Source organism: Sapajus apella, unplaced genomic scaffold (genome assembly GCF_009761245.1).
Source record: "Sapajus apella isolate SASKATOON/1434 unplaced genomic scaffold, GSC_monkey_1.0 scaffold76, whole genome shotgun sequence".
In the NCBI taxonomy this organism is placed as follows: Eukaryota; Metazoa; Chordata; class Mammalia; order Primates; family Cebidae; genus Sapajus; species Sapajus apella.
The window spans coordinates 1411792-1423737 of record NW_022437016.1 but is presented as its reverse complement, the minus strand read 5'-3'; positions in this window follow the sequence as shown (position 1 = coordinate 1423737).

Here is an 11946-nt window from a genome sequence, read left to right as displayed (position 1 = left end):
TCATCATAGACCCAGCATCTCCAGCATCTAGCAGAGGCCTTGATAAGGCAATGCTTTTTAAATGAATTTTTATTAAATATTAGAAGTCTGGTTTTTCTTATCATGATTAATATAAAGTCTCTCATAGAATAGCTGTTTAGTACATTTTGAAAGTAAACGACTTAGTGATCAAGAGAGAGAACGTAACATGGAAAGGAGGAAGGAAGGAGGGAAGAGAGGGAGGGAGGAAGGGAGGGAGGGAGGGAGGAAGGAAGGAAAGAAATGCAAATAGAAAAGAAAAGCCTCATCATTCAGTCTTTTCCACCAGAATCCTTGAATATTTGTTCCTGAGAAATCTTGCTGCTCACCTCAGAGGGATCATAAGTAAATGGACAGACAACAAAACATAATTATGGCCAGGTGCAGTAGCTCACGCCTGTAATCCCAGCACTTTGGGAGGCTGAGGCAGGCATATCACAAGGTCAGGTGTTTGAGACCAGCCTGACCAACATGGTGAAACCCCGTCTCTACTTAAAAATACAAAAATTAGCCGGGTGTGGTGGCATGCACCTGTAATCCCAGCTACTTGAGAGACTGAGGCAGGCAGGAGAAGTGCTTGAATCCAGCAGACAGAGGCTGCAGTGAGCCGAGAGCACGCCGATGCACTCTAACCTGGGAGACAGAGCAAGACTCTGTCTCAAAAACAAACAGACAAAAACAAACAAAACCATAACTGTGACTTCAGGCAACCCAAGACAGAATGGGAACAGGGGAGTGGGGGAGACATTTAATACCCTAGTCCTCTATCTTGTTGGAATAAGATTGCCTTTTGTTATATAAAAATGATTCCAGTAGCTTTAGGGGTTATAATGACTTCTGGTTACATGGATAAATTATGTAATGGTGAAGTCTGGGATTTTAGTGTACTTGTCACCCAGATAGTGTACATTGTACACATTAGGTAATTTTTATCTCTCACCTCTTCTCATACTCTTCCTTTCTCAGTTTCCAGCGTGTGTCACACCATTGTATGTCTTCAGGTACCTTATTTTAGCTTCCACTTATAAGTGAGAACACATGGTATTTGGCATTCCATTCCTGAGCTACCTCACTTACGCTAATGGCTTCCCTCAAAACTATACAAATGCATGAAAATTAAATAATCTACTCCTGAATGATTTTGGGGTCAACAATGAAGTCAAGATGGAAACACAAAAAAATTTGAAAATGAATGATATCAGTGGCACAAGTTATCAAAACCTCTGAGATACAGCAAAAGCAGCACTAAGCAGAAAGTTTATGGGAACAAACACCTACATTAAAAAGGCAAAAAGTCCTAGGGAAGCTCAGGGACTGAAATAAAAAGACAGGATATAAACTGACAACCTAATATTACATCTCAAGAAACTAGAGAAACAAGAACAAATTAAATGCAAAGCTAGCAGAGGAAGAGAAATAACGAAGATCAGAGAAGAACAAAACTAAATGGGAACCAAGAAAACAATACCAAGGAAACAATGAAATTAAAAATTGGTTTTTGAAAAGATAAACAAAATTGATAGACCACTAACTAGGTTAACCAAGAAAAGAAGAGAAAAGATTGAAATAAACTTAATCAGGAATGAAAATGGAGACGTTACAACTGATACCACAGAAATACAAAAGATTATTTGAGACTAGTATGAAAATGTCTATGTACACAAACTAGAAAAACTAGAGGAGGCCGGGTGCAGTGGCTCACTCCTGTAATCCTAGCACTTTGGGAGGCCGAGGAGGGTGGATCACCAGGTCAGGAGCTTGAGACCATCCTGGCCAACATGGTGAAAACCCGTCTCTACTAAAAATACAAAAATTAGCTGGGCATGGTGGCATGAGCCTGTAATCCCAGATACTTGGAAGGCTGAGGCAGGAGAATCACTTGAACGGGGGAGTTGGAGGTTGCAGTGAGCCAAGATTGCACCACTGTACTCTATCCTGGAGACAGAGTGAGACTCCATCAAAACAAACAAACGAACAAAAACACTAGATAAAATAGATAAATTCCTGGAAACAAAAAACCCACCAATCTTGAATCAGGGAGATATAGAAATCCTGAACCATCCAGATTTAGTCTGGGAAGGGTGTACATGTCCAGGAATTTATCCTTTTCTTTTAGATCTTCTAGTTTATTTGCATAGAGGTGTTTATAGTATTCTCTGCTGATAGTTTGTATGTCTGTGGGATCAGTGGTGATATCCCCTTTATCATCTTTTATTGTGTCTATTTGATTCTCTCTTTTCTTCTTTATTAGTCTGGCTAGCAGTCTGTCTACTTTATTAATCTTTTCAAAAAACCAGCTCCTGGATTTACTGATTTATTGAAGACTTTTTGTATCTCTATTTCCCTCAGTTCTGCTCTGATTTTAGTTATTTCTTGTCTTCTCTAGCTTTTGAATTTGTTTGTTCTTTCTTCTCTAGCTGTTTTAATTGTGATGTTAGGGTGTGGATTTTAGATCTTTCCCACTTTCTTCTTTGGGCATTTAGTACTATAAATTTCCCTGTAAACACTGCTTTAGATGTGTCCCAGAGATTCTGGTACAGTGTGTCTTCATTTTCAAAGGTTTCAAATAGCTTATTTATTTCTACCTTAATTTTGTTATTTACCCAGTAGTCATTCAGGAGCAGGTTGTTCAGTTTCCATGTAGTGCAGCTTTGAGTGAGTTTCTTAATTCTCAGTTCTAATTTGATTACCCTGTGGCCTGAGAGACTGGTTGTTATGATTTTTGTTCTTTTGCATTTGCTGAAAAGTGTTTTACTTTCAATTATGTGGTCAATTTTAGAATAAAGGCAATGTAGTCCTGAGAAGAAAGTATATTCTGTTGATTTGGGGTGGAGACTTCTGTAGATATCTATTAGTTCTGCTTGGTCCAGAGCTAAGTTCAAGTCCTGAATATTCTTGCTAATTTTCTGTCTCATTGATCTAATATTGACAATGGGGTGTTAAAGTCTCACACTCTTGTGTGGGAGCCTAAGTCTTTTTGTAGGTCTCTAAGAACTTGCTTTCTGAATCTGGGTGCTCCTTTATTGAGTGCATATATATTTAAGATAGCTCTTCTTGTTGAATTGATCCCTTTACCATTATGTAATGTCCATCTTGGTCTTTTTTGATCTTTGTTGGTATAAAATCTGTTTTATCAGAGATTAGCACTTCCGTTTTGCCATCTAGGACATCAGGTCTTTCTGTCCTATTTTCAATATTTTCCTCAATATCCACATCTCAACAATTTTTTGAGGCCAGCATCACCCTGCTACCAAAACCTGGCAGGGACACAACAAAACAATTTTTTTTTTCAGGCCAATATCCCTGATAAACATCTGTGTGAAAATCCTTAATAAAATACTGGCAAACTGAATCCAGCAGCACATCAAAATGCTTATCCACCATGATCAAGTTGGCTTCATCCCTGGGATCCCAGGTTGGTTCAACATACACAAATCAATAAATGCAATTCATCACATAAATAGAACCAGTGACAAAACCCACATGATTATCTCAATAGATGCAGAAAAGGCCTTCAATAAAATTCAACACCCCTTCATGCTAAAAACTCTCAATAAGCTAGGTATTGATGGAATGTATCTCAAAATAATAAGAGCTATTTATGACAAACCCACAGCAGGGCAATCAGGCAGGAGAAAGAAATAAAGTTTATTCAAATAGGAAGAGAGGAAGTCAAATTGTCTCTATTTGCAGATGACATGATAATATATTTAGAAAACCCATCACCTGCCACAAAATGTCCTTAAGCTGATAAGCAACTTCAGAAAAGTCTCAGGATACAAAATCAATGTACAAAAAAACTCAAGCATTCCTATACACCAGTAAAAGACAAACAGAGTCAAATCATGAGTGAACTCCCATTCACAATTGTTACAAAGAGAATTAAATATCTAGGAATACAACTTACAAGGATGTGAAGGACCTCTTCAAGGAGAACGAGAAACCACTGCTCAAGTAAATAAGAGAGGACACAAACAAATGGAAAAACATTCCATGCTCATGGATAGGAAAAATCAATATCGTGAAACAGGCCATACTGCCCAAAGTAATTTATAGATTCAATGCTATCCCCATCAAGCTACCATTGACCTTCTTCATGGAATTAGAAAAACTGCTTTAAATTTCATATGGAAGGAAAAAAGAGCCCATATAGCCAAGACAATCCTATGAAAAAAGAACAAAGCTGGAGGCATCAAGCTACCTGACTTCAAACTATACTGAAGTCTACGGTAATCAAAAAAGCATGGTACCGGTACCAAAACAGATACATAGAACAATGGAACAGAATACAGGCCTCGGAAATAATGCCACACACCTACAACCATCTGATCTTTGACAAACCTGACAAGAATAAGCAAAGGGGAAATAATTCCCTATTTAATAAATGGTATTGGGAAAACTGGCTAGCCATATGCAGAAAACAGAAACTAGATTCCATCCTTACACCTTACACAAAAATTAACTCAAGATGGATTAAAGACTTACATATAAGACCTAACACCATAAAAACCTTAAAAGAAAGCTTAGGCAACAACATTCAGGACATAGGCATAGGCAAAGTCTTCATGACTAAAACACCAAAAGCAATGACAACAAAATCCAAAATTGACAAATGGGATCTAATCAAACTACAGAGCTTCTCAACAGCAAAAGAAACTATCATCAGAGTGAACAGGCAACCTACAGAATGGGAGAAAGTCTATCCATCTGACAAAAAGCTAATATCCAGTCTCTACTATAAATGTGAACAAATTTACAAGGAAAAAACAAACAATCCCATCCAAAAGTGGGTGAAGGATATGAACAGGCACTTCTCAAAGGAAGACATTAATGCAGCCAACAAACATGAAAAAAACTCATCATCACTGGTTATTAGAGAAATGCAAATCAAAACCACAATGAGATACCACCTCACACCAGTTAGAATAGCCATCATTAAAAAGTCAGGAAACAACAGATGCTGGAGAGGATGTGGAGAAATAGGAACACTCTTACACTGTTGGTGGGAGTGTAAATTAGTTCAACCATTGTGGAAGACAGTGTGGTAATTCTCCAAGGATCTAGAACCAGAAATACCATTTGACTCAGCAATCCCATTACTGGGTATATACCCAAAGGATTATAAATCATTCTACTATAAAGACACATGCACACATATGTTTATTGCAGCACTATGCAAAATAGCAAAGACTTGGAACCAACCTAAATGCCCATCAGTGATAGACTGGATAAAGAAAATGTGGCACATATATGCCATGAAATACTATGCGGCCATAAAAAAGATGAGTTCATGTCCTTTGCAGGGACATGGATGAAGCTGGAAACCATAATTCTCAGCAAACTAACAGAGGAACAGAAAACTAAACATCACATGCTCTCACTCATAAGTGGGAGTTGAACAATGAGAACACATGGACACAGGGAGGGGAACATCACACACTGGGGCCTGTTGGGGAGTGGGCATCTAGGAGAGGGATAGCATTAGGAGAAATACCTAATGTAGATGATGGTTTGATGGGTGCAGCAAACCATCATGGCACATGTATACCTATGTAACAAACCTGCACATTTTGCACATGTATCCCAGAACTTAAAGTATTAATAATAAAATAAAATATTAAATAAATTCCAAAGCTGACAAAGAAAGAAATCCTGAATAGTCTAATAGCAAGAAGTGAGATTGGATCAATAATAAAAAATCCTCCAACAAATACAAGCCCAGGAACAGAGGGATTTTTAGCTGAATTCTACCTGACATTCAAAGAAGAATAAGTACCATTCATACTAAAACTATTCCAAAGCCTGGCAGGAGTGGGAAATGGGCAGTTAGTGTTTAATGTGCATAGAGTTTAGTTTCAGTTTTGTTAGATGAAAAAGTTCTGCAGAGTGGTTGCACAACAATGAATATACTAAACACTACCGAAGTATACACTTAAAAATGGTTAAGATGGTACATTTAGATTGCATGTGTTTTACCACATCAGGAAAAAAAAACCTATGGGAGGGGCCAGGAAGCTGGGTTATTTACACACGAGTGCTTGTCAATCATTGGTTGAGGGATGCACCCAAAATGTTGATTCTCCCACTTTACTTTGGGTCTGTCCTAGACACAAGACAAGTGGGCTGTTTTTGGCCTCAGGAAGCCCACACACAAATAATTGAGAGGCGGGAAGTCCCAGGAGTTGGAAAATCAGGCTAGCATGCATGAATGGCAAGAGAAAAAAAAAAAAAAAAAAAAAATTAATGTGGTGCATCTCCCACAATGTATAAAGGAGTAGAATTTAAGAAGCATCAGCCAAGCATGGTGGCTCACACCTGTAATTCCAGCACTTTGGGAGCCTGAAGCGGGTGGATCACCTGAGGTCAGGAGTTCTAGAACAGCTTGGCCAACATGGTAAAACCCATGGGCCTGTAATCCCAGCTACTCAGGAGGCTGAGACCAGATATCTGCTTGAACCTGGGAAGTGGAGGTTGCAGTGAGCCTAGGCAACAGAATGAAACTCTGTCTCAAAAAATAAAAATAAAATAAGAAGCACCACATCAGAGAGAAAAAAAGAAAAACAAAAACTGGTGTGAAAATTATAGTAGAAAGACCTTGGGTTTTGTGTTTAGACCCAGTTACGTAAGTCTAAAATCTAGAATCATTAAAACTAGCTGTGCAACCTTGGGACATTTTTTTCTTTTCACTTCTCTCCACCTGAAGCCTGCATCTATAAAAGTGGGATGATAGTACCTACAGTAGGCAATTGTCATTTTGGTATGCTATGGATACAGACTTGTTCCATTTGGGGGACTTCATTTTGTGTCTGGAAAGAGAGCAGAAAGGTAAATATGAGATTTGCATCTTTTCGTGGGTCCTGGACTGAATGGCGCAACCCTGAAGTGGCTCATTGGATGCCCCTGCCTTGGACTCCCTAGGTTAAGTGAATGGGTCAGATACAATGGAATAAGGGAGAGGTAAATAGGTACCATTTACCTAGTTGGAGTGGAGGTGTCTCAGTGTCAGCATTCATAGGGGTGGAGGGCTACAGATGTCTCTTTGTCCTCTGCCCAACAACAGCCTGTTGTTTAAGAGAGGCAGAGGTGAATTCTGTTGCTGATAAAATTCCCACCTCCTAGGGGAGTTTGGAGATTAAGTGAAATTAGATGTGTAAGGTATTTTGCACAGCTTCCAGCAGGAAATGGTAAGGATCCTTCCCTTCCTTGACAACACAGACATTTTTTAACAGGACTGCATCTTCTCTTAAGAATACAGGCTTCTGGCTATTTCCCTTTCTTGTCTATCCATCATGCTCACTCCACCATGTATACTTCATGCATTCTTCCAGGAAAAACGAAAAGGTAAGCATTCATAGAAGTCTGTTCCATGACTTAATTCTATCTAGAAGACACAGAATGACAGATGTTTAAAGTTTGGTTGTGGTTCATTGACATCATCTATCACAGTGTTTTTTACTTTATTTTTTTTCTTATTTTTCACTTGTTGACACTTTCCTCCTGGTGAAATTATAAATAGAGCCCCAATATGTGAATTAAAAGTTAAGTTGTTACTTTTTCATTTTGCAATAAATATTTTCTTTTGCTAAGTATGGCCTTCTGCTTTGAATTGCAGTAATTTATGTTCTTATCCCATTTCCTTGGTTTTCTTTATCCAAGTAACCACCTTCCCACTCTCACCATTACACATATTGTAAAATTAGGCACATAATGACCATTCAATGAGCATTTATCAAAGGAAATAATCCACTACTGGTAGGGGGCAGTGTTTTCACCTTTAGCTTAGTTACCTAGTGATTTTGTGTTGTTGAAAATGTCTACGACAGCAAAGGCTGAAAAGAACTGTTGAGGTTATGAGGACACGGTAGCTCTTGGTCTCATAGGAGCAGATAAATGTCAGTAACACTTGAAAGATAATGAGTAGGATATTCAAGTTAGTTTTGTTCTTTCATTTTAGGAGTTGCAAAAATAGCATAGAAAGTGCCAGGGTACCATTTACCTAGTTTCTCTTGTTAATAATAATTTACATAATGATGTACATTAAAAATTAGAAAATTGACATTGGCAAAACACTCCTAAACTACTGACCTTATTCATATTTCACCAGTTTTTCTAAGTGTTATTTTTTTGGTGTATGGTTCTATGACATTGCAATGTATGTATACATTTGTACAACCACTACTACAATTAGGATATAAAAATGTTCCAACACCCTCAAAAAACTTCTTAATGCTAACTTTTAGTAGCCACATCTTCCCCATCCCTGACTCTGACAACCATTCACCTGATTGAGGGATGTTCTATCATTAGAATTCTTTCACTGCAATAATTTTATACAAAGGAAGCATACAATATATAATCTTTTAAGATTATAAAGACACAGCCTAACGTCTTTAAGATTTGTCTAAGTTTTTGGTTGTATCAATATTTTTTACTTTTTAATGCTAAGTGATATTATGTTGTATGGATATACTACAGTTTACTTATCCGTTTAGTTGAAGGATATTTGAGTTATTTCCAATTTTTGAACTTGCAAATAAAAGTATGTCTTTGTCAGTTCAGGTTGCTTTAACAAAATACCATAGACTAGGTGGCTTAAAAAACAACAAAAAATATTTTTCACAGTTTTGGACACTGAAAGAGTAAGATAGGGTGTCATCATGATTGTGTTTGGTGAGGGTCCTCTTCCTAGTTGCAGACTTCCGACTTCTCTGTTTACCTTCATATGGCAGAAAGAGAGAGTTTTGGTATCGTATTTCCCTCATAAGGGCACTAATCCTATTCATGAGGAGCCTATCCTCATGACTTAATTGCCTCTCAAAGTTTCCACCGTCTAATACCATCACATTAGTGGTTAGGGCTTCAGAAAATGAATTTTGGGGGCTCGTAAGTGTTAAATCTATAACCAGGTGCTATAAATATTCACTTACAGGTTTTTGTGTTCTATCATCATGGCATTTCTCTAGGACAAATGCCCCAAAATGCTATTGCTGGGTCACATTGTAAATGTATGTTCAAGTTCATAAGAAAGTGATAAGCTGTTTTCCAGCATGACTTAATATTTTACATTTTCTCCAGTAACATATGAGATAACCATTTGCTTTGCATCAGTGCTATTGTCAGAAATTCTTCCTCTCATATCTTTGCCTTATTTTAATTTTTTTTAACTTTTAATTTAGATTTGAGGGTACATGTGCAGGTTTGTTACATGGGTATATTGCATGATGTTGAGGTTTGGGGCACAAACAATCCCATCACCCATGTACTGAACATGGTAACCAAAAGTTAGTTTTTCAATGCTTGCTACCTTATCTCCTACCACCCTCTAGTTTTCCACAGCACCTGTTGTCATCTTTACATCCATGAGTATCCAATGTACAGTTCCCACTTATAAGGGAGAACATGTGGTATTTCCTTTTTCTGTTCTTACATTAATTTTCTTAGAATAATGGCCTACAGCTGCATCCATGTTGCTGCAAAGGACGTGGTTTTGTTTCGTCATTGCATAGAATTCCATGGTTTATATGTACCACATTTTCTTTATCCACTCCTCCATTGGTGGGTATCTAGAATGATTCAATGTCTTCGCTATTGTTAATAGTGCTTATTGCCAGAATTATTTTTTCAGCAAAAGTAGAATTGTTAAATAAATTTTAATATATTATATGTCATTTTTTTCTTTATGTATATATTTAATTGAACTTTAAGTTCTGGGGTACATGTGCAGAACATGCAGTTTTGTTACGTAGGTATACACATGTCATGGTGGTTGGCTATATCCATCACCCCATCATCTACATTAGATATTTCTTTTCTATCACATAGTGAGGCTGCAAATTTTCCAAACATTTATGCTGTTTCCCTTTTAAAACTGAATGCTTTTAACAGCAATCAAGTCACTTCTTGAATGCTTTGCTCCTTAGAAATTTCTTCTGTCAGATACCCTAAATCATATCTCTGAAGTTCAAATATCTTGGGAAGGGGCAAAGTGTCATCATTCTCTTTGCTAAAACACAACAAGAGTCACCTTTGCTTCAGTTCATCCTCATCTTCGTCTGAGAACACCTCAGCCTGGACCTTATTGTTCATATCACTACCAGCATTTTTGTTGAAGCCATTCAACAGGTCTCTAGGAAGTTCCAAACTTTCCCACATTTTTTTTTGTCTTCTTCTGAACCCTCCAAACTGTTTCAACCTCTGCTCATTACCCAGTTCCAAAGTCGCTCTCACATTTTTGGGTATCTTTTCAGCAGTGCCCTACACTAGCGGTACCAAATTACTATATTAGTCCATTTTCATGCTGCTGATAAAGACATATGTATCAATACGGAGCAATTAAAAAAAGAAAGAGGTTTATTGGACTTACAGTTCCAGGTGGGTGGGGAGGCCACACAATCATGGTGGAAGGTGAAAGGCACATCTCACATGGTGGCAGACAAGAGAAGAGAGCTTGTGCATGGAAATTCCCATTTTTTAAAAACTATCAGATCTTGTGAGACTTAATAACTATCACAAGAACAGCATGAGAAAAACCCACCCTCACAATTCAATTAGCTTCCACCATGTCCCTGCCACAATATGTGGAAATTATGGGAGATACAAGATGATATTTGGGTGTGGACACAGAGCCAAACCATATCACTGACTTTTTTACTTCTTTGAGATGTCCAATCCATGAACATAGTATGTCTTACCATTGAAGTATTTATTAACTTTTTCATAAATTTTGTGTAATTTTCAGCTACTAATAAACATCCTGTGTATGCTTTATTAGATTTATACCACAGACTTAAACCTAAAACTTTGGGTTTCTTTTTTTTGAACTATGATAGGTAGTATTTTGTTTTAAACTTGAGTTTCTAATTGTTCATTTCTTTTCTTTTTACTTTGTATCCTACAATCTGGCTAAACTTACCTAACAGTCTTGGAGTACTTTTGTAGAGTCATTGAGGTTTTCCATGTAAACTATTTTTAAAATTCTTTACTTAATGTCCCACATAGTTAATTTCTTAGAGAAGTGAGAATTAAAAAGGGCATGATTCCATCACTGTACATATTCTCTTTAAGAAATGGACAACTGCGATTCAGAGTCTTAGATTCATATAGAAGAAGACAATAGCTAGGATTGGAAGAAACATCTAAGTATTAGAATACTTTTTATTCACAGTGAATATGAGAAAAGGATGGATAAGCTCAGTAATATCTGGATTCATTAAAAAATGAATGAAAGCAATAAAGTAATCTTTCTAGCTCTTGTGAATGGCCTATTGTACTCTATGTGTTGGTTTCCAGATTGGGCCATATGAGATGAGCAACTAAACCATCAGACTACACTTAAATACTACAACCTAAAGCCATTGAAGATTTTTGCTCTTAGACAGAATACATTGTATGGCATTGAGTTGTGGTAAACTTTTGACTGTAACCTTACACTTAAAAAAAAAGTCTTCTTAGTGCATTATAGAAATTCAGTACACAGGAAATGGGTTCAAAAAGACTTGGTTTTAGTCCTTGCTGAATGAATTTAAGTAAGGTACAATATATTTTATTTTATATGTATATTTCATAGATGTTCATAATGCTATGAGATAGTGTCATTGTTTCAATGTAACAACTTAGGACCCTTGGCCTAGGGGGTTTATCTTGTTCAAGATCATATTACTAATAAGAATCCCAGTGAAGATGTGTACCCAATGGCTGTTGAACTCTAAAGCCCATGCATTTAACTACTAAACTATAGAAATTCCCAAATGGCAGAATAAAGAAGTTAATGAAGTAAAGCAGGACCACAGAGGAGAGATAAGGGACCATTTACTACAAGGGCATATTCTAGCCTTGAAAGAAAGTAGAATTACCTTCCAGGAGTAGTTTATTGATTTTCTGCAATTATATTATAAACAGTCATTAACAGTGAGACCATAGGGAGACACC